Genomic DNA, 24,500 nt, shown 5'->3' with positions numbered 1-24,500 from the left:
ATGCACAGATCAAGCAAGCAGAAATTACAGAACTATAGAAATAGATATATATGGCTTTGGCTGTTTTTCCTCAAACTAATAAACCATAGACTGAATCCTGCTCTCCCTAACTGAATAGTCCCGTTGATTTCAATAGAACTACCTGTGTATGTGTTTTAGGTTTTTTTAATTAAAGTTTCCCAGAAAGTGAGTCCTCTTTTTAGGTCTACTTAGAAAGGGAGGGGGGAGAAATTAAATGAGATATTGAAGGATGTACTGCTGCAATCTCATATTCTCATACTTTATGGTTACTACTATGCATAGTCTAATTGAGATAAATGGGACTAATCGCACAGGGTTGCCAACTGTCTAATCGCACAAAGCCAAACACCATTGCCCTGCCCCACCCCTCCCTGAGGTCACATCCCTGACTGCCTCTTCTCGGAGGCCCCATCCCCCACTCACTCCATCCCCCCTCCCTCCATCACTTGTTCTCCCCCACCCTCACTCACTTTCACTGGGCTGCGGCAGGGGGTTGGGGTGTGGGCTCTGGGCTGGGGCCCAGGGGTTTCTGGAGTGTGGGAGAGGGCTCTGGGCTGAGCCTGGGGCAGGGGTGCTGGAGAGGGGTTGGGGTGTGGGCTCTGGGAGGGAGTTTGGATGCTGGAGGGGGCTCAGCGCTGGGGTGTCAGAGGGGGGGAGGCTCCGGCCGGGCAGTGCTTACCTCGGGTGGCTCCCAGAAACGGTGGCATATCCCTGTGGCTCCTGGCTCAGGGGTGGTCAGACAGCTCTGCACACCACCCCTGCAGCCCCCGCTGGCAGTGGTTCCCAGCCCATGGGGGCTGCAGGGGTAGTGCTCGGGGTGGGGGCAGCGTGCAGAGACCCCCTGGGCACCCGTGCACCTAGGACCTGGACATACTGGCTGCTTCCAGGAGCTGTGCAAAGCCAGGGCACGTAGGGAGCCTGCATTAGCCCCACTGTGCTGCTGACCAGACTTTTAGCCTATTAAAATCTCCTGGATTGCTTTCAATACCAACCGGGAGATTAAGGCCTATAACAGGATCCATGACCTGCCCCTCTTCCCTCCCCAGTAAGGCTCAGAGAGGCTGCAGGGTTGTGCAACATCCATGCCTTTATTAACTTAACTTCACCCCCCCCCACCAGTATCCATCTATGTACAAGTTTTACAGGATTAATCTCCTCCTTTCCAGGCAGAGCCAGCCTTCAGCTAGGAGATCTCCAGTTCCTGACTGATTGCTCCCTAGCTGCCCCCTCCCTTTTGGCTCACTCCCAGCCTTTATACCCTTGGCTTGTCAGGCCACCAGGTGTTGCCAATCTTCAGGCCAGCATCAGGCCTTTTCCATCAGACTCAATCTGTTTCCCCTGATTGGAGCTGACCAGGCAGGGGCTAATTAGGTGCTTTTGCACCAGCACCCTGTTACAAAGCCAATTCTGGGAGACTCCCGGCCAATCTGGGAAGGCTGGCAACCCTAAAATGAGCATAGATATTGGACTGTTTGCAGGATTGGGTATTCTGTTTGAAACTTAACTACTGCATGTATTCAGTGGTCATGTAATATATTATATGCAAGAGAAGCACATCAAAGTTTGTTGTAGCAAAAAAATGTATAGTTCAACGTGATCCTGCATTTTCCTTAGAAAACGTTCTTACATGCAACATTACTTAAAAGTTTGGAATATTATACAATTCCACTGTAAAGGGTGGAGGAAGAAGGTTCTGGGACTTTTTAACACCATTGAAAATACATTTTATTAGGTGTCTAAATTTAGATTAAGCAGCTTAACTTCAGGGATCCAGGTTTCAAAAATTTGGCCACAAAATATAAAAATATCTCTGCAGCTTTTTTTCCCCAAGTGTAAAAGGCTCACTTATCACATAAAGCAAGCCATTAATAACTAAGTGATACTCTACATAGATACAATTTAATAAGCCCATAGAGAATTGTACTGGGATCGTCTCTAAAGGGAAATGGCAGGAGGGAAAAGCAATTCATTAAACTATTGACAGAAAGAAACATATCTTACAAATTGAGGGCCCAGTCCTATGTTCCTCATGCACCATTTCAGTAGGAGTTTTGTGGGTGGGAGGAAAGGGTGAATGGCTATAGATTTCTTTATTTGTGATTAAAAAAAAAAATCTTTTACTGGCCCAATAAATGAAGGGGATGGAAAAGGACCTGTGTATTCCCACAATAATAAACATGAAGTTCAACAATAATGATAATGTTCAGGGAAACTTGCAAAAAGAGTAGAAGTTTGTATTACAGTTGCTGTGATGCCTGTAATTCGTCCTGTTGTGCCACAGAGTTACCATCCGCATCTGATATTATATATGTATTGTAATATCTGAGCACAGTGAGATTAGGTAAAGGGTCACTGTCAGATCTGATTGGTATAAAATTACTGCTTCAATAGTACTTCAAAGGGTTTTCCGGTGATGCACACCATTTATTCTGATGCATTATAATACTCAGTTAAAACCCTTATTGTCATTCTGGAGATCGTGTTTTGGCTGGATAGGCTTCCTCATAGTACTGTAATCCCTTCAAATAAGTGATGTGCAATATGGAAAAACTCTTTGATGTACTGTTGAAGTTAACAGTATAGATCTTTTTTTCCCCTCAGCATGCCCATGACATTCCATGCTGGACCTGAAAAGTCTGAAAAAATCTGTTGAGAATAAGAGTAATAGAGGTCAACTCATATGGAGAAAAAAACTTGACAGTCAGTGGCTCTAGGACTTTTGTTCACTCCTTCCAGCCCTGCAGTCACAGACGCAGTGTTGCGTCACTAAACATTTTGCTGCTCCTAGTGTTTTTCTGTCCTACTTGTTTGGTAGAGTTGACTTTGCGTACAATTACATAAATGGCCTGATTGTGCAATGTAAACACTGGCTCACTTGGGGTGGGGGTGGGGGTGTAGAGCTGTACTGCCCTATAGGGAGGTGTGGGAGGGATTGTGTCCCAAAGTTCCCTGGCATGCGGAGGAAGTGTGCATGTTGCAGAATCCCTAGTGATATAGCATACTCCCATCTCTGTGCCCAGCCACTTTTACCAGTGCAGTAGGGAGGAGAGAATCCATTATGCTGCCTCTTTCTTGCCCCCAGGGGGTATCTTGAGCCCCCAGAAACATTAGAAGGGAGCTATCCAATGAGTTCAGAGGCTGTGACAGATTGGGACCTTGCATGGTATAAAGGAGGGAGGATCCCTCTGCACCCACCCAAGCAAGAGATAGGCACAGTCTGGCCCTAAATTCACGATAATAAGGGCCATCAACTGCTTGCGGTGCATGGACATCTTTGGGTAGGCTGAAGTTTACTTCACTGCTCTTTTCCAGTGCCTAAGAAACCCAACTCTCATTGAAAAGTACTGGAGACCCTGAATTCAGCCTCTGAGGATTTTCAGCAAGGATTGCACAGGGTCAACCTCCTCAAATTCAAGTCCAAATGAACAACAGGAATGAACTTAATTCTTAAGTACCAACTTTATAAAATCTTTTGATAAAGAAACATAAATAATAATTTTTACAACATAACATAGCTACTTACATTATCTACAGTTATGGATAAACATAAAGAAAGAAAAACAAGTTGCATCTAAACAGGTCAGTCCCCACGCCCAAAAGAAGCACAGCGAGAAGAAACTCAAGAGTTCACAAAAGCTTAGGCTGAGTTCACCTGAATCTCAGTTAGTCTTTGATCATCAAATTTATACAGTCTGCTGTGTCAAAAGCAAGGTCTTCCCTCCACTTGCTTGTAGAAATCTCCAGCTGGAATCCATGCAGACTCTTCCTCCTCCTCTGCTGAAATCACTGTTAGCTCGTCAGCTAACCAATTAACCAACCACTCCAGTTAAGTATATAAATTAAAAAAAAAACAACCTGTGACAAGAAAATACAAATCTGAGTAGCAAAATATAAATAACTCTTTCCCCATTATCACCAACTTTTCTATTATTTAAATGTGAATCATACTGGTTGAGACAATTTCACTAAAAGAGTTTGGCTAAAATCAAACAACATTCAAAGTATAGAATTAAAATAAAAAATTAGTTTTTTCTCCCAGTTTCCCCTTTCTATAATTAACACTGCCAGGGCTTCCCTGTTGGAGGGTTAACAACATCACTAACCTGCTGCGAAATGCTTTAGAGTAGGGACAACAGCCTGCTTTCTGTTCCTTGGGCACAGCTTCTCCCAACCCCCACAGTGCACATGACCTTGTGCAAAGCAGTTGCCCTGACTACTCGTCCTTGTGGAGTCTGAGTCCAGCAACAGGGAACCTGTTGAGCACACCGAAAACCACCACATCCAATTCCACAAAGTTCTGAGTGTAGAAAACTAATTGTGCATCTGCCTAGCAACAATGACCCAGACCAACTCATTCCTACCCACCCCTCAATAGATCTCTTAAAGAGATCTCCCTATTAGGCACATGGGTTACACATATACATCAAAAGAAAAGGAGTACTTGTGGCACCTTAGAGACTAACCAATTTATTTGAGCAAGTACTCCTTTTCTTTTTGCGAATACAGACTAACACGGCTGCTACTCTGAAACATATACGTCAGTCACCTTATTCACAACCAAGACAGTTAATTAAAAAGAAACTCAGTTGGGTCCAGAGGCGGATTAAGGTTTTGTGGAGCCCTGGGCCAGAGCAAGTGGGGGGGCCCCACCCCACATCTTCCGCCCCTTCCATCTGCGGCTAGGGTTACCAACTTTCTACTCGCATAAAACCGAACACCCCCGCCCCACTCCTCCTCTGAGGCTCCCTCCCCCACTCAATCCCCCCTCCCTCTGTTGCTTGCTCTCCGCACCCTCACTCACTCGCTCATTTTCACCAGGCTGGGGCAGGGAGTAGATGTGTGGGAGGGGGTGAGGGCTCTGGCTGGGGGTGTAGGCTCTCAGGTGGGGACAGGGATATAGGAGGGTGCTCTGGGCTGGGACCAAGGGGGTTGGAGGGCAGGAGAGGGCTCAGGGCTGGGGCAGGGGAATGGGGCATGGTAAAGGGTCAGGGATGCAGGCTCCAGGCAGTACTTACGTTAAGCAGCTCCCGAAAGCAGCAGCATGTCCCCCTCCAGCTCCTATGCGGAGGTGTGGCCACATGGCTCTGCACGCTGCCCCGTCCGCAGGTGCTACCCCTGCAGCTGCCCCTGGCTGTGGTTCCTGGCCAGTGGGAGCTGCAGAGCCAGTGCTTGAGGCAGGGACAGTGTGCGGAGCCCCCTGGCTGCCCCAATGCATAGGAGCCGGACAGGGGACATGCCGCTGCTTCAGGGTGCCGCATGGTGCACAGAACCATGGCAGGCAGGGAGCCTGCCTTAGCCCTGCTGCACCGCTGACTGGACTTCTAATGGCCCGGTCAGCAGTGCTAACCAGAGCCACCAGGGTCCCTTTTTGACCGGGCGTTCCAGCTGAAAACCAGAGAGCTGGCAACCCTATCCCATGGCCCCACCCCATTCTGCCTGCAGCCCTGCCCTTGTTCCACCCATGTACCACTCATTCTGACCCCCCCCACTGCAGCCCTCCCATTTGCTCCTTTCTGCCCTCCCCCACTGTTGCCCCAAGGCCAGAGAAGCTCTCTCCCCCTGTCAGGGCTGCAGCGGGGAGTGAGAGTTCCCCCTACCCTGAGGCTGCAGTAGGGAGCCAGAGCTCCTCCAGTCCCGGGGCTGCAGCCGGCATCCAGGTGTTGGGGCTTCCCCTGTCGCTTCTGCCACGGAGTGGAGTTGGGGTGCTGGGGCTTCCCTCATCCTGCCCCTCCCACCTGGCACTGATGCCAGGAAGTGGAGTGGGGTCACTGTGCAGGGGCTTGCCCTGCCCGCCTGGCGTTGCTGCTGGGGAGTGGAGCGAAGTCAGGGGGCTTCCCCTGTCCCGCCCGGCACTGCTGCCGGGGATTGGGGTTGAGGCATGGGGGTTTGCCCCACCCAGCCATTCTGGCGCTGCTGCCGGGGAATGGGGTCAGGATTCAGGGGCTTGCCCTGCCCCACCCACCTAGTGCTTCTCCTGGGGAGCAGGGTTGGGGTGTGGAGATTTCCCCCGCCCCACCCCAGTGCTTGTCTGTTGGGGGTGGGGTGCACATTTTTCCAGGGCCCCACAATAGGCCGGGGCCCCTGGGCATGGGCCCCATGTGCCCATTGGTTAATCTGCCACTGATTGGGTCCTGATCAACAGTTATTTATTCCAAACATTATCTAATTCGATTCTGGAGGGAATTGCTCTTTTTATAGTTAGATCTGGATTTAAATTTAAAACATCTTTCTAGACCAATAGCTTCTGTAGGCTGTGTCTAGAATGTGGCAAAACAAGTTTAAAAAAAATTGAAAACTAATGAGAATTAGTGATAAACTAGAAGAGAAGATCTGAATTGTTAGAGCCTTTATCAACCTTGGTTGCAGTAACTTTTACCTGATGTTTAACTCGCTAATGAAATGTTAGTCTATTTAGCACCTTGTACACGAGTCTAAGGGAAATTTCTATGCCCTGAATATTGTTTCCAGTAGTTAAAATAAATTGACAAGACAAAGTGGAATTGACTGAAGTCAGTTCCGTAGTATTCTGCACTATACCCTGAAAATCTTATCCTACTGCTAAACTCTCTCCTTTTAAAAGAAAATTTCTCAATTAAGTCATTTGTCCATGTTAGTGATGGATATTTTATAGGAAATGCATTGACCTAACCAACCAGATAGTTTTTGCTGCTTTAAAAAGGCCATTAGGAAAGGAAATTGTAGTGATGGAAGAGGCTCTAGTTCAATGATTCTTAAACAGGGGTACACATACCCCCAGGGTACATAGAGGTCTTCCAGGGAGTACATCAACTCATCTAGATATTTCCCTAGTTTAACAGGCCACATAAAAAGCATTAGTGAAGTCAGTACAAACTAAAATTTCATACAGACAATGACTTGTTTATACTGCTCTATGTATACTATACACTGAAATATAAGTAGAATATTTTTATTCCAATTGATTTATTTTATAATTATATGGTAAAAATGAGAAAGTAAGCAATTTTTTAGTAATAGTGTGCTATGACACTTTTGTATGTTTGATTTTGTAAGCAAGTAGTTTTTAAGTGAGGTGGAACTTGGGGTACACAAGACAAAACAGATTCCTGAAAGGGGTACAGTCGTCTGCAAAGGTTGAGAGCTACTGCTCTAGTATCCCCTACAACTTGCCTTTTTTTAATTGGCTTTCTCTCCATTTACTTGTCTAACTCCTTTTAACAACAGTAGCTATAATCTGAGTAAACAAAAATATTCTAGGCACAAAAGACCAAGACATGACCCCTACCCCAACCAGATTACAACCTAAACTTAGTATGATACAACAAGCAAGAGTCATAAGACAAAAAAGCAGGGAATGAGTTAAGAAGGGCAGAGTGGCACTTATAAGATGAGGTGGGTGCGGTAATATCTTTCATTGGACCAACTTCTGTTGGTGAGAGAGACAAGCTTTTGAATTTACACAGAACTCTAAACCTGAAGATCAAAACAGCTACAACGACATTGCATACTAATAAGATGACAGTTGCTCATATACATCTCAGTGGTTCTGTTAACATAGGGCTTGTCTACACAAACATTTAGTTCATGACAAGCTTTGATATGAATCTCCCCTGCACTAGCCTACCATGCTCTGACTATCCCCATGAACCTGCTAATGGCCATAAACTAACTGTTTGTGCAGACAAGCTGTTAATTTTCTTTCCCTTTCCTTTCCTCTCTCCTCATAGGCAAGATGGCCATTGCTTCTATTGCTCCTTTAATTACTATAGTTTGTAAACTATTCCATGTAAAATGCGACATATGCTGCTATGCAACCATTATGACTTCTTTCAACTACTCCGTCTTTAAATTCTGAGGAAATACAAACATAAATTCAGCTACCCTCTTTATGCTGACAACTCACAGATCTACCTCCCTACTTCAGACCTGTCTCCTTCAATCCAAACTAAAATCTCAAGCCTGTCCCTCTGACATCTCCTTGTTGATGTCTAGTCATCAGCTCAAGTTCAACATGGTTAAAAGAGTGGTAGCTGTGTTAGTCTGTATCAGCAAAAAAAAACAAGGAGTACTTGTGGCACCTTAGGGTACGTCTACACTACCCGCTGGATCGGCAGGTAGTGACTGATCCCCAATTGCTCTGCCGTCAACTCCTGTACTCCACTGCGGTGAGAGGCGGAAGCGGAGTCGACAGGGGAGCGGCAGCAGTCGACCCCGTGCCGTGAGGACGCGAGGTAAGTCGACCTAAGATACATCAACTTCAGCTACACTATTCTTGTAGCTGAAGTTGCGTATCTTAGGTCGATTCCCCCCCCCCCGACCCTCGCCCCACAGTGTAGACCAGGCCTAAGGCTGTAATGAGACCAATCAACTGTAATGAGACCAATCAATTAAGGTGGGGTATTATCAGCAGGAAGGGAAAAAAATTTTTGTAGAGATAATAAGGATGGCCCATTTCAAACAGTTGACAAGAAGGTGTGAGTAACAACAGTTGGTATGGCAATACCCATTTTTTCATGTTCTCTGTGTATATATATCTTCCTACTGTATTTTCCACTGTATGCATCCGATGAAGTGGATTTTAGCCCACGAAAGCTTATGCCCAAAAAAATTTGTTAGTCTCTAAGGTGCCACAAGTACTCCTGGTTTTTTATGGTTAAAAGAGAACTCTTAATCTCCCCCCTACCACTACCACAAGCCCACCCTTCTACTTCCTTTCTTGATCACTATGGACAATCCCACCATCCTGCCTGTCACACATACCAATGTCATCTCTGATTTGAATCTCTGTCTAGATCATCACATCCACTCTGTCGAAAACTTGCATATTCTTTCTGCATAACATCTCTAAGATACAGCATTTCCTATCCATCCATGAAGCTAAAACGTTCATCCAGGGTCTCATAATCTTGCATTTTGATTATTGCAACATCTTTTTCTCAGTTTTGACAAATGTAATCTTGCTGTGCTGATATCCATTCAGAATGCTACTGCAAAGATCATTTCCCTAGTTGGTCGCTGTGACCATTTCACCTCTCTTTTTGTATCCCTTCACTGAGCCCTCCTTTACGGCATCAAACATAAGTTGCTTGTCTTCGCCTTCAAAGTCCTTTGCAGCCTATCCCTGCACTATCTATCATCTCTTATTTGCTATTGATCTGTTGACTCCCACCTCCAATTGGCCCATGATACCAGCCTCAATCACCCTCTTGTTAAATTTTCAAACAAGCAACTTCATGCTTTCTCTTATGCTGCCCTTCACACTTGGGAGGAGTTCCCTGTAAACATCTACAAAACGAATACATTATCCTCCTTCAAACTCTTCTTTTCTGTGATGCCTACAAAAACCTCAACAATGCTTAGGTGTACCAAGACCACTGTCTATCATGCTGACCAATACTGTCTCATTGTTTCCTTGTACTCCCCTCCTCTAGCCCACCCGCGCCCATATTAATCTGTTGTCTCTGGTTTTATACTTGGATTGTAAGCTCCTGGAGGGAGGGATTGTCTTTGTGTTCTGTATTTGTATATCACCCAGCTCAATGGGTCCCTGTCCCTCACTAAGGCTCCTCGGTTCTATAGTAATACAAATAATAGTAAGTTGTTAAAGGGCTGAACAGGTGGAGAAGCATACACAGTTTAACAGGCAAAACCTATTCATCTACGATGATAAATCTGACAAAATACTACTACATTTCCTAAAGGGCACTAATTTAGCCTTTCAGAGAATGAAAGGTGTCACCATACCTCATGGGTCACAATTGCGAATACCAAATTCAGGACAAACTGCTGAGAAATAGGGCAGACACACCCCAAAACTAGTGGTTATTCTCCCATAAGATATACCAAACCAGCAACGTCTGGTCTCACCACACTGGCTAACAAGAAGTCAGAAAAACAGTCTCCTTAGCCATTCCAGTCCTTGTATCACCACCAAAAACACTAGACTTAATGTTGAGTGGTTATTTAAAACCAATTTCATCAAACAAAAGGGTTCTTCTGATCCCAAAGGACCAGCCACATACCCAGGTCAATATATATCTCAGATCTTATCCAATAATCACACCGTTGCCAATGCGTTAGTATCTAAAATCTAAAGGTTTATTTATAAAAAGAAAGAAAAAAAGGTGAGAGTTAAAATTGGCTAAAGGAATCAAATACATACAGTAATTGCAAAGTTCTTGGTTCAGGCTTGTAGCAGTGATTGAATAAACTGCTGACTTAAGTCAAGTCTTTGCTTCCAAATCATTGGCAGTTCCTCAGTCCTTTGGTTAGAATGCTCCCATTAGTATAAGTCCATAGTCCAGAGGTTTGAGCAGGAAAGAAGCAAAATGGAAATGTTTCCAGAGCCTTTTATAGCTTTTGCCAAGTGAAGGGAAACCCATTGTTCTCACTGTGGAAAATTACAAGGAACAAGATGTGTTTGGAGTCACATGGGCAAGTCACATGTCCATGCATAATTTTGCTTAGTCACAGCAGAAGCCATTACCTATACTCCAGATAGAATATTCATAGGAAAGTCCATTAAGTGTAGATAGGCGTCTCCCATGGTCCATTGTGAGTTAAATGTTCCTTGATGAGCCATTTAACTTGAATAGTCCCTTCAAGATGTGCAGGCTAAATATCTTGTGGGTGTTATCACAGGAGCAGACATATTCGAAATAGAGGTATAGTTCCAATACTCATAATTTCAAATACAAAAATGATACATGCTTACAAATAGCATAATCATATTCAGCAAATCATACCCTTTCCATAGACACCTTACTTGAAATATTTTGCACAATATTTGTTGCAATTATATAACAGTGGTAGCAATAATGGTCTACATATTTTAATCAGATAATGTCACAAGGGGCCAGAATCTTTTTTCCACAAAGACATATTAGGGCTTGTCTACACTACCAAGTTTTGTTGACAAAACTTATGTCGACACCCAAAAGTCGACAAAATAAAAATCGCAAAAGGGTGTTCACACTTGCTCCCTCTGTCGACAGATCATATCCATATTGGAGATACCATCGTCGGCAGGGTGAGCAATGCACCGGAGGTATGTATCCCACAGTGCAGTGATGTGGGAAGGAAGAGCTGATCGCTGCGCATCTTGGGATTCTCTCTAAGTTATCCCACAGCCCCCTCAGTTGCCAAGAGCAGCATCATGAGTAGCTCCGGGAGCTCTCCATGTTGAGGAATGGCAAAGCAGCACAGCAGCCTCTGCTCAGAATTAGGAAGAAAAGAAGTGGATGAACTCATTCTTGGTTTTAAAAAAAATGTAAGAGCATACAGGGCAAAAGAGAATTCCTATTCATCACCAGCCCTTAAAACAGTAATGATGAGACAATAGTGTATTGAATAGTAGAACTACTCTTTGAGTAGTTGGAGAACAGGTCAAGACATAGTGGCTTCCTTCCTCTAATACAGAACTTTGTCCATACTAGTGCAGGATCTTTATCAAAGATGGCAAAGAATGTCACATTTAGTCATCCTATTTCCAAGTGCCTAACTCAAGTTACAATACATTCAAACTAATACCACTTTTACACACTGTAGCTCTAATCCTGCAAGCACTTATGCACTTGAGTAATTTACACAGATAAGCTCATGTGTTTGAAAGATCATGGCCTTAACATATACTGAACTGTTGCAATGCAAGTTTGCACTAGGGAGAAGACTACAGGAGCTTATATGGTAAAATAAAAATGACATGTCTGAACATTGCCTTGAATGAACTCCTGTCCCTTTTTACTTTTTCAGATCTTAGACCATGTTTATGCTATGGAGACTAGAACGGCATAGCTACAGCACTGTAGCTAGACTGGTGTAACCCTGTAGTGTAGATGCAGCCTATAGCAACAGAAGGGTTTTTTTTCCAATCTCTGGAGGAACACCCTCTCCCTGAGTGGTGGTAGCTAAGTTGACAGAAGCATTTTTGCATTGACTTACTTGCATCTACCGTGTGGGGTTAGGTTGGCATAGCTATGGCACTCAGAGATGTAGATTTTCACACTAAAGGCTGGTCTACACTACCGCTTACATCAATCTAATTTACATCACTCAGGGGTGTGAAAAAGACACCCTCCTGAGCGAAATAAGTTATATCAACCTAATCGCTGTCCACATCGGCACTAGGTCAGCGGGAGACGTACTCCCACCGACAGCTTCTGCCACTCATGGAGGTGGACTAATTATGCTGGTAGGAGAGTGCTCTCCCATCGGCGTAGCATGTCTTCACCAGAAGCGCTACAGCAGTCCAGCTGCATTGGTCCAGCTCCACTGATGTAGCGTTCTAGTGTAGACCTGCCCTGCTTGCTATAGCTATGTCAACATAACTTTTAAGTGTAGAACAGACCTAAATTCCTTTAAACCATTTAACATCCCTCACACTTCTCTTGTTTAAGTAAACCAATAAAAATATTGTTGAATTCACTAATAAATAAAAACTACCTGGAGCTCTGGCTTCTGTTTTCTTTCAACACTGCTGCTTTTAATCTTATCTAACTTACTAAGGTAAATAACAGCACAGTGTGCATAACCTTGATGGATGAATATGTCACTTCTGCCCTCACCATTTGGAATGTCTTAAATTATATTTTACCAACCATACCAAAATAATTAATATTACAATGGCTATAAATTCAAGATTTCAAGTGAGAATATAATTTGATAAATCATTGTTTTGTGTTTTTCTTTGAACATTTAAAAGTTGTGGTTAGTATGTCTGGCACCTAGAAACTGTGGTGATGGGGGCTTTACAAATGGAGTGGAAAGTAGATAGGTAGAAACTTGGAGAACAATCGTTTATGCGATTTTATTAATCATGGGCATATTTTATGTTAGAGTAATAATGAGGGAAAAGTTATATGGTTGTATGTGATGCGTGTGAGAGAAGTTTGTAAGAATTGCCCCTAGCTATTTTTGGTGTTTGTAGTCTACACAAAGATTTTAAACTCATGGATTGGGGGAAAGTGATATGCAGCTCTCAGATATGTTAGCTGAACATTAGCATATGCGGGGAAGACACAAGTTCGACAAGCTATGGAGTGACAGAGCTTCAGCATGTCCTGCATCTTATGTGATACTTGTGCATCTGGCAGCCCTGTCATGGATCCTGGATGGAATCTCTTGCATCCCGCAGGCTGGCAGCAGGATTTTGCATGCAATGTCGTCTCACAACAAGGTTGTTGTATCAAACAGGCAAGGTACTAACAAGCTTCAACCGGACTTTATTTTCAAAGTGGAAAAAACTCTTTACCAAGCTGCTGCTGCACCCTCTGTAGCTTTCTCCCAGCCTCTCAACTCCTCCCCGCTCCTTCCAGACTCCCAACAGCCAGTGCTCCCAATTCTAATGATTACAAGCAATATCTAAACAACACATTCCCTCCTCTCTTAAGAAACTCTCCCAATTAAAATAAACATTATTGTTCTAACCACAGGAACAAATATGAAACAAGAGACACTATACTGTTGGCAGAAATATTACACTGAAAACACTATAGATACCACATAACATAGTCTCTAGTCCAGACAGGTTGTCGTCTGGGTCTGACAGTCCGTCTCTCAAGCCCTGGTTCCAGTGCAATTTCGTCTTGTTGTGTTGGTACTATGGTGAAGTCATCCAATGAAGACTGGGTGTTGGCATAATCTCCTCCTGGTGCATAGGCAGGTGCAAGATAAGAAGCATTCCATACCTGCCCATCAGAAAGTCGATAGGTGTAAGGTCCCTTTTTCTCTATGATTTTAAGAGGAGCTGTGAATTTATGATCCCCTTTGCGTAAAATTCCAGGTTTTCATATTCTAACGAAGGAACCACACACAAGGAGGAACCACAAACTTTGGTTCCTTAGCACACCGCTGCTTGTCTGTGAAAGCCTTAGACTTTGCTTGGGTCTGTTCAACTGTTTTTCTCACATCATCCTCGTTTGGGGCATCAGGTCGTGCCTTTAACAATCCAGCAATGTTCAGTTTAGTATTCATCTGCTTCCCATGCAGTAACTCTGCGGGTGATCTTTGCATTGTGGCATGTCGTGTAGCCCGGTATGCTTGCAAGAAATCAGTAGTGAAGGTTATCCACAATCACCCTTCCAGTTTAGCCATTTGCAAACTCTCTTTCAAACTTCTGTTAAACCATTCGACTTCCCCATTGGCTTGAGGGTAATATAGGGATGACCTTCTGTGTAAAATGTTCCTCTGTGCTAGAAAAGTTTCAAACTCCAGGGAAATAAATTGACTACCATTATCTGAAACCAGTTCTTTGGGGTTACCTTCCCTGCTAAAAACTGAAGAGAGGAACTTAATTACTGTAGCAGAAGAGATTTGCGATGTAAACACTACCTCAGGCCATTTACTGAAACAGTCTATTAAAGTGATGGCATAATGGCAGTCAATTGGAGCAGTACCAAAGGGCCCTACAATGTCAATCGCCACTTTTTCCCATGCAGATCAGGAAGAGGAACAGGCTGTAATGGAGGGGTACATGTCACTGCTGTCTTATCATGCATTTGGCAAGTGACACAGGATTTTATGAGTGCTTCAGTTTGAGAGTCCATCCCTGGCCACCAATACAGATCCCGTAGTCGTTGTTTGGTTCGGACAATTCCTTGATGAGTATCGTGTGCCAGGTGTATGAGTTTTGACTGTAATTCTTCTGGCACAAGGAGCTGGTGTGTACCTCGTAGCACATAGCCATCAAACAAAGAAAGTTGATCCCGAACTCTAAAAGAAGGCAGCAAAACTGGGTCATCTCTTTGTCAGAAATTCCTGTAGTTTTTGTTGAATTGGACACGCTGAACAAGCAGCTTGAAATTGTTCTCTTGTAACTGCAGTGAGAGCACTTGTAATAAGCACAACCACTTCATCCTCATCCTCCAGTGGACCATCAGGTGAAGGCAAAGGCAGGCGAGAAAGGCAATCAGCGATCACATTTTGGTTTCTAGGCTTATATTCCAGTTCATAATTGAAAGAGAGTAGTCTTGCAGACCATCGAGCAATACGGCTCTTCCCAGTCCTTTCATGGTGAGCAACGTCGTAAAAGGGCTGCGGTCTGTGCACAACTTGAATGTGCGGCCCCACAGGTAAGTTCTCCATTTTTCAGTAGCCAAGACACAAGTAAGTGCTTCTTTTTCGACTGTAGAATATTTTCTCTCAGCATTACTTAGTGTCCTTGAAGCAAATGCAACAGTCTCTCTGTGTTGTCCTCATGCAGTTGTGTGAGAACAGCCCCAAGTCCATAATCAGAAGCATCAGTAGTTACAATTGTGGGCAATGCAGGACTTAATAGTGCAAGTACTGGACTATGTACAATCAAGTCGTTCACCGTTTCGAAACTAGCTCGTGCATCTGTTGTCCACACTAAGGTTGAACTTCTCCGTAGTAATTCCCGTAACGGTTCAAGGACAGAAGCATAATTGGGAATGAATTTTGCATACCAGGAGGTAAGACCCAAGAAGGAACGTAAGGTTTGCAAATCTGTTGGAGGAGGAGCATTTGAAATTGCCAGGATATGATCTAGATCAGGTTTTAGTCCAGCCTGTGAAATTGTATGCCCCAGAAAGGAGAGTTCAGTTTGTCTAAATTTGCATTTGGACCTATTGAGCTGGAGGCCTGCTGTGCTGATGCACTTTAGTACAGACTGCAGGTTATTGTCATGCTCCTCAGAAGTATTTCCAAACAAGATAATATCATCCAAATAGCACTGAACTCCATGTTGAGTCTTCAGAATCAATAACATTTTTGAGACCGTATGGAACACGTTTAAAACAAAATGTCCCTCATGTGTAATAAATGCTGTGAGGTCTCTGCTATCTTCATGCAACATAACCTGGTGGTATGCGCTCTGCAAATCAAGAGTAGAAAATACCTTTGCTCCACGGAGTTCTGCAAATACTTCTTCTGTGTGAGGAAGAGGATGGCTGTCAATCACAATAGCTTTATTTGGCTCCCTTAAATACACACAAAGGCGAATGCCTCCACCCTTCTTCTGCATCACTACTATAGGTGAAACCCATTCCGAGGAGTCGATCTCTTCAAAAATGTCCTTTTGAACAAGTTTTATACGTTTCTCTGAAACAGCTTCCCTGACTGAAAATGCTAAGCGCCGTAACTTCTGTCGTACAGGCACCACATTATTCCGCATTTTAACTTTATGCAGAAACGCATAAGCACAGCCGAGTTTCTCCTCAACCTGGTGTTGGGTCCCAGCTGAAACTGGTGTGTGTACCGCAAGAGTGCTTTGCTGAGGAAGATCAATTCGTCCATTAACTACCCTGAGATTTAAAGCAGCCGATAAATCTCTGCCAAGGATAGGAGTGCCTTTGTGGACAATGTAGAACTCTGCAGTTACACAGCAATCACCAAAAGTAACTGTTACTGGCAGGCAGCCATGTACTGGAATATGGTTTTTCAAATAGCACACCAAGTGAAGTTTGGGTTCAGTAAGAGGCACATCTTTAAAGTAATGCAGATAGATGGAATCGGGTAGTATAGCTACTGCTGAGCCAGTGTCCAACATTAGCTGAATAGAGTGTGATTTGCCTGAGGGTATGGTGGAAACGTTTACAGTGCACTTTATCTGCTCTGGAATATGTGAAGTAGTGATTTTGTATTACATTCACTTCTGGCACAAAAAAAATCTTTAGTGCAGTGAGTGCAGTCTCATATTTATCATCTGCAAGGGGAAAAGTGTAAAATATACGCTGCCCTTCTGCTCCAAGGCAGTGGATTAGCAGAGCATGCTTTCTTACTTCAGAAATCTCTGTAGCACTGATTGCAAGCAGATAAGTCTCAAACATATGGATCCAGGTAGTAAAAGTAATTGGAGGCTCACCTGGGCTCTGCAGAAAGAGTGCAGGTGGGTTCAGAGGCAGAAGATCCATCCTCGTCGCCAAAATGTTGTATCAACGAGGCAAGGTACTAACAAGCTTCAACTTTATAAATAATTTATATTTATAAATATTTATAAATAAATAAAGCTTCAACTTTATTTTCAAAGTGGAAACCTCTTTACCAAGCTGCTGCTGCACCCTCTGTAACTTTCTCCCAGCCTCTCAACTCGTCCCCCCTCCTTCCTGTTTCCTGTCCTTTCAGACTCCCAACAGCCAGTGCTCCCAATTCTAATAATTAGAAGCAACATCTAAACACCACAAAGGTGCTGATATGTCATCCTAGGCACTCAGCTACCACAGAATTTGCTCTGAAGAGAAAGTCCAGGATATATACCTAACACCCTTAAAACTGCCTGCACTAAACAAGGGCACTCCACCAGTGACATAGATCGCAACATGGAAAGGGCCACCCAGGTACCGGGAAACCTGCTACAATACGGGGAGGCGGGGGGAGGGAGGGGAAGAGGAAAGAATGACCACATCCCCCCAGTTGTTGACACCCCATACAGTGTACATCAAACAATTCAACCCATAGTTGACAGGGACCACATCCTGAAAGAAATCTTTCCAAATCTCCTTCTTCTGGCCTTCTTACAACCCCCCCAACCTCACCATGCTCATTATTAGAAAAAACTCCTCACAGACCAGGGCACACCAACTCAAAGCAGCCCCAGCCCCTGCAGAACAACAGGTGCAAAACCTGCAGACACATCTCCACTGTTATAATGATAACTACCCCTCCCATAATACACCTTTAGGGGATCCTAAACATGCCTATCACAATATGTGGTGTACCTCATCCAGTGTATCAAATGCCTCAACAATTATGTGTCTGAAACCAGCCAATCACTATGCTCTCAAATGAACTCACACAGAAAAATGATAAAAGACAAAAACACCATATCATCCCTGGGTGAATGCCTTTCACAAAGCGATCACTCCGTATTTGACCTCTCAGGCCTCACCTTCAAAGGACACCTTCACAACACTTTCAAAAGGCAAGCATGGGAACTTAAGTTCATCACTCTGCTAGATACTAAAAATGATGGACTCCCAGACTTGGGTTTCATGGCTCATTACAACAATTTTCAACACTCCCTACTGCCTGTTAACTCTTAATTGGCCACTTCATTTAAGTGGTCTCCTATATTATGTGTAGTGTGAACCCCTTCTGCTTAACATTCTGTCCTAAACTGTGTTTAGTTCTGGTTACATTACCCAGCCCTGAAGAAGAGCTCTGTGAAACTCAAAAGCTTGTACCTGCCACCAATAGAAATTGGGCCAATAAAATATATTACCTCACCTGCTTTGTGTTTCTCATATGCAGGGACTAAAACGGCTACAATACTGCAAACAAATCTCATTTTAAGGCAGACTGCTTCTTTTCCTCTAAATCTGGCTGTTACCACCACTTGTGGAAGCCCAACAAAAACATTACAGGTGGAGCTGCATAAACCTTGGTGTCTAAAAAAAAAAGTAATGTAAAATATATTGAGCAAATGATAAAAATATATAAAATAATGAATAGTAGCAAGAAGATGCTTCTGTTCTTGTCTCTTAACACTAGGACAAGGAGAAATTCTATTAAATCAAAGGGCAGCAAACTCAAAAATGATGAAAGGAAATACTTTTTCATACACTGCATAATTAGATTGTGGAACTCCTTGCTACAGGATATTGCTAAGGCAAGAATTTAACAAGATTCACAGACAGATGGGACACATATGGCTAATAAAGAATATCCACAGTTACAATGGTTAATGACAACAAAAAGATTGGGGGAAAAACCCCCTATAACAGAGTTTAAACCAATTTCTAACTATTAGAGAGGCGGATGAGACCTTGGGGGCTGGGGGGCGGGCAGCTTAGCCTGTATCTGCCTTTTGTGGGGTTTCTTGAACTTTTCTCTGAAGTTCTGCTACAGGTCACTAGCAGAGGCAGGATCCTGGACTAGAAGGAGCAGGGATCCGCTCTCCTAATAGCAATCTTTATGTTCTGCTGATACAAACAGGGAGGCAACTTGGCGGCGGGGCTGGGGAGCAAGGGGCATTAGTGCCAGCAGGATCCTTTCGCACGGGGGAGGGGGCTTCCCTCAGCCCCCGCCCCAGCATGAAGCAGAGGCAGCGGCAGAAGGGCTTGGCCAGCAGGAGCAGTGAAATCGGGCAGCTGTCACCGCGCAGCCGAGGGGCCCCGGTTACTAGAGGGGAGGTCCCCGCGCCTGGGGCTCCCATTGGCCCGTGGGGTGCGGGCCGGGGGCTGGAGGCGGGGCAGGGCTGTGTCTGGGTTGGCGTGTGTGCACGTGTTGGAAGCCTGGGCACCCGGGAATCCTCCTCCTGCTGCTGCTAGGGTCCGAGAGCCACCTCCGCGCAGCCCAGCGCTCGCCCGCGGCAGCCAGGCCCGCCTCCGGCCCCAGTAAGTGGGACTCGGCCCCGCCACGGGGCAGGCGAGGAGCAGTGGCGGGACAGCAGGCGTGCGCGCAGCCAGCTCCGCAGCGTCCACATGGCTGGGGGCGGGGAGCTTGGTGGGCAGCCCCTGGCCCGTGCCCGGGGGTGGCTGGGTCTGTCTCCCGCGCCGCGGGCCTGGGGTGACGTGCGGGGGAGGGAGAGGCGGGGGGCCGTGCTGCTGGCGTGGGGGAGAGCCAGGACTCGGAGTTATTCTTGGGGCTTGACGCGGTTTGCTTGGGGAGCTGTGCTGAGTGGGAGGCCAAAGGCTCCTCTGTGTCCTTTTTAGTCTGCTCGGTATGAATGGGGTTGGTTGTGCTTCTCTACGTGGGTCGCAGCCTGCTGCTGAGTTTTCAGTTTATGTCGCTGCCAGGGGTGTCTGCTCTGATCTAAGAAGTGACGGTCGGAGCTGAGTCCTGCGCACGCCACAGAAGAAATTGCACACCCGGCAGCTTCAGAACACGACCGAACACAAATAATAATGACTGTTTACTGGTTTCCATTGCATTCCTTGAAACTGATGTGTGTGAACAGCTAAGTTGCAGGCGGTATTTATGGGACTGTGGTTCACCTTTGTGCAAGCTGGTAACTTCACATTTAGAGTTAGATTCATGTACACAGTATGTGCCATTCAAGCAATGTTGGAAACTCGCATTGATTTCCGCACACAATCAAAATAAAATCTTCACACCTTTTTCTTCATGTGCAGCTAACAAGCTGCGAAACCCCACTCTCAGCAGAGAATGGGGACTGGGGTAAAGGACAAGGTGTCTTCTCTGAATATGTAAAGGAAGTTTAGGGGAGGGTAGGTTTCCTTTCCTTTGCCAGCGCTGCATGTTTAAATATAGAAATGTGTTTGTGACAGGGTGGATTGATTGATTAAGGAGAAGTAGGAAACCTTGATTGAAATAGTTGATTTTAATCTTGTTTTAAGATTTGCATATTTTAATTCCTCTCTAAAGAAAAGTTGATGCCCATTGTGTTGGTAACCATTAAAACACGGTGAAAAGAACGAGGATTACTTGTGGTACCTTAGATTTGCAACTAAATCTAGCCTTTACACTCAATTTGGTACTACTTTTTGGTAACCAGGAGGAAACATTATTTATACACATTTATTTAAACAATTACATAGCATAACATACATTTATTTAGAGTCTTAATTTTACACTTTTTTCTTATGTTAGATAATGGAGAATGATTCATTTCTGATTTACTAGATGATTATACTTTACTCAGGATTTATGTCATGCTCAATGTGGATGGAAACTGGAATTCAATTAAAAATGCACACAATAGTATTTAAAGTGGTTTTTATTAGTTTAAACAATCTTAAATATACTGGATACATAAGGGGATGGAAAGTAAGTTTATCAAAACATGTTTTGTATTTAAAACTAACTGATTTATTAAACAAAGAAATACTATCTGTAGTTAGTGAATTGGACTGTTTCTAGTGACCATGTCCTTCAGGATTTTAGAACTACAGTAGTAGATCTCGTCTCACACCTCATTTTTATTCATAGATTGGAAGAGAAAAATAGGCTTTCCTGCTTTTTCAACTTCCAATCCGTGTTTTAACTTTGAATGAATTAGTCATTGAACTGAACTAGTTGGATAAACTGAAAGAATGAATATATTCTCTCTACACCTGCAGAAGAGGCTACTGCGGTCAAAGGCTGGTTTACCACTTCAGCAAACTTTAGTTCCAGGTGTTTAACTAGTGACTTCGAACAGTTGAATAGTTTGACTTTCTTTGAAACTTTACAGCAAATATATACTGGTTTTTTTATTTAATTTTAATTAGTTTTAATAGATTAAAACAAATTTAGGCTATAATATGGTTTATCATAATAACAAATATATTGTAAAAAGAAAAATATATGTAATTTAAATAAAATATCAAATTTATTTTTTTTAAATTACTATTTTTTTATTCACCCTGACTTGTGAAGAATTTGAGTTTTGTGTCACAATCCAATTTGTATCCCTGTTAGCAGCTGAAAAAAGCTGTTGAGTGAAATATTTTAACATATATATTTGCGTGACATTAAAAATACAAAACTAAATAACAGAAGACGATTAAATCGTCTATTTAAAAAAATACAGTATTCCAAATCTAAAGCTATTATGGTATCTGCTAAGGATCATATGGGTATGACTGATCTTGCTTTTAAATTAGGAGGGACATCTTGAAGTCAGTGGAATTAAACTGGTGTGAGAGGAGAACTTGGCTCTGTCTTTAAGATGTAATGGAGAATGATCATGAGAGTGAGCCCAGGCAGCTTACGTTGATTACCATGAAAACTGCCGGTGTTTGGTATCTTTCAGGATTGGGACTCATGATGCTTGTGTGTGGTGAAATAAATTGAGGACAGTTTTGCTTGCAGTCCTTCTTATCCAGTGTCCCCATACAGGCAAAACAAAATGAAATTTGACATTAAGGCTCTGTCTACGCTACAGTTTATGGTGCCATAATTTATGTTGCTCAGGGGTGTGAATAAATCACCCCCTTGAACAACATAAGTTATGCCGGTGTAAGTGCTCGTGTACGCAGTGGTATGTCGACGGGAGAGCTTCTCCCACTGACATAGTTTCTGCTGCTCGTGGAGGTGAGGTTTTTTATGGCAACAGGGCTGCTCTCTCCCATTGGCATAGAGCATCTTCACCACACACAATGCAGTGGCATAGCTGTATCAGTAGAGCTGCGCCGCTGTAGCACTGTATGTACAGATATGACCCAAGCTTCAGGAAGACCCTACACAGATCCAGTGCTGTGCTTAGTCCTTGGATTCAACAGTGAGGAAAAGGTCAAAGTGTCTTTGATCTATCACACCGTTCAACAGTAAGCAATGATGTCATAAAAATGTATACACAGAAATGAAATTAGTATTTATTACATGTTTTCATTGACACCCACAGTGCCCCAAGTATAAAGACTTTTTATTAAAATCAGTGAAATAGTAAGTAAATGGTAAAATAGAGTTACAAAGTTACAGTTGTATTACTGTTATTTAATAGATACATATGTTAATACAATATTATGTGCTGCAAAACTTTGGTTAATACTCACACCCTGTCTTGATAACCTGGTGTTGAAAGACATAGGACCTCGCCTCTGGCGGTTTCGGTTTTTTACCTCTTGCAGAGGAAACTAATGCAAGGAGCTGTTAAAGCTGCCTTAGGGTTTACTTATCTAACTTAACTTAAAAATTAAAACCTAATAAACAGAACTGGGAATAAAAGTTTAGGGAAACCAAGTTTAGCCTAGTCCCCTTGGAACTTAAAGTTTGAAAAGAAAATAAGTACGGCCTATTAATAGGTAAGAGCCATTGGTCACCTCTTCTGCCCAAATTTCATTCCTCCCCCACAGAAATGTTAGGGTACATTACCCCATAGGCTAATATGTATGTGCGTATGGATGACAGGTATGTACGCACATAAGTTTCTTGTGGTGTACTTGTTAAGTCTGTGGGTACAACTTTGAAAACCCCCCTATGTCATTCTTCATTGTCTATTGGTCTAGGTAAAGGACTTAGACATAGGCGTGGGTACTTTTTCTATTTGGGTAACAAGATGTAGGTCAACTTTACTTTCTGGGTAAAAGGTCTTAAGATAGATATACTAACTTTGCCTTAGCTTAACATACAGGTTTTTGGCCTGTAGGTCTTTTGCATTACAGCCAAACTTATTTTTAATATAAATCTATAAACCTATTACAATACATCAAATACTTAAACTTATAAGAAAAGATATATCTGTGCAAGCAAACAGATTAATCATTAGGGCTACAATAAGGATGGTCCCTGCTTGGAGGTGTCTGCAGTCTAATAGAGACAGAGAAAACAGGCCTCACTCATTTTAGTATGGGGGAGGATGATTTCGTGGATTTTTTTAAATGGTTAAGAATGCAATACTCTGTGAAGCTCTATTGGCTTCCAAAACACTGGACAGATCATAGGTAAACTGTGTAATCCAGATTCCTTGCCTCAGCCGAAAAGTGTACCTGACAAGGCCCACTGAAGTCCTACTCTCAACCCCTCCCTGATTTTCAAATTCTGTTTTAAATTGTAATCAGTTTTAAGGTGCTTCAAGTGCATTTAACTTACCTGTGCTCACATCCCGAGCCACTCTGGGCATAATCCTGGTAATTCTGCTAAATTCTCTGATTCAGCCAGGTACTTAAGGACTCTGATGGATTTGGAGCTGCTCTGTAATAATTTATGACAACTGCATGTTGACCTGTTTATTTGGATATTTACTATATGACTATATTGTGCAAATTTAATAGGGGACTGTTGTGTATGTGGGGGGAATAAGCAGGAAAGGAAAGAAAAGCTTCACTTCTCTGCAAACACTTGAGGGTTGTTAAGAGATAATGCCAGGAAAGGAAAAGAGATCAGAGAGATCCAAAGAACTATTAGGGTTTTCTTTAAAGGGACTTTCTCTTAAGCGGGGAGAGTAGTTTGGCTGGGACAGAGGCGTACACTGGGATGTCTGAAGAATTTAGGCCTGCCTAGGTTAACATCAGGTAATAGACTCCAAGTAAAATAGACATGCATATAGACTGTTTTAAAATCCTTTTTTTCTTTAAATTCTTTGTCCTACTGTTAAAATAAACAAGACTGGGTTTTAAGAAAGGTGTTTTGGCGCTGTATGCCACTGGTCAGAGACTCCTGAATGGAAGAACTGCAAGTACTTGAACTTAGTCAGACCTGTGAGGTAATCACATTTGATACACAGGGTATTGTAGTCCACGGCCTGGTCTAAAAGTGGGAGAATTGCAGAATTCCACCTGGATGTAGGTAAAGGCATGATGCCTGACAGTTGAGGCAATGCACTTATTGGGATTAGGATGGGGACAGAGGTGCAGCTAGTCCTGTAGCTTTGACAACGACACACATAATTGTAAGCATGTGAGTACCCCCACTTAAGTCAATGCAGCTATTCATGTGCTTAAAGTTACACATCTTTAAATATCTTGCTGAATTGGGTCCAAAGTGCATAGGAGGCAATTCCTTTCCCATAGTGTCTAGAGCCTTTTTTTCAGCCCCAACATGCCTTACAAGGTGTGCAGGAGCCCTTGCTTTAACTGTGGGCCTAGGATCATGCAGCATAGCCTTCCTTAGCAAGAAAACTATCTACTGTATGTGCTCGGTAGGCAATCTTCAAATGATCATAA

General features: G+C 43.4%; 1 protein-coding gene and 1 long non-coding RNA gene across 3 annotated transcripts in view; one reads left to right on the top strand and one right to left on the bottom strand.

Moving 5' to 3' along the window:
* Positions 1-3,461: 3,461 nt before the first annotated feature.
* Positions 3,462-4,353, bottom strand: LOC122465653. Its single transcript, XR_006290647.1, has 2 exons — positions 4,125-4,353; positions 3,462-3,876 (listed from the first exon to the last, which is right to left on the bottom strand). It is a non-coding gene; the product is annotated as an uncharacterized LOC122465653 (long non-coding RNA).
* A 14,774-nt stretch (positions 4,354-19,127) lies between these two features.
* Positions 19,128-24,500, top strand: part of SLC7A2 (solute carrier family 7 member 2) — a 115,568-nt gene continuing 110,195 nt past the window's right edge. For both annotated transcript variants that reach the window (XM_043546161.1, XM_043546160.1), the window contains exon 1: positions 19,128-19,289. The gene's annotated coding sequence lies outside the window, so the exon portion shown is untranslated. The remainder of the gene's footprint in view (positions 19,290-24,500) is intronic.

The sequence above is a fragment of the Chelonia mydas genome, chromosome 4 (genome assembly GCF_015237465.2).
Source record: "Chelonia mydas isolate rCheMyd1 chromosome 4, rCheMyd1.pri.v2, whole genome shotgun sequence".
Taxonomy (NCBI): Eukaryota; Metazoa; Chordata; order Testudines; family Cheloniidae; genus Chelonia; species Chelonia mydas.
Note: the sequence above shows the minus strand (reverse complement) of the source record. Positions and strands in the feature narration are given on the sequence as shown.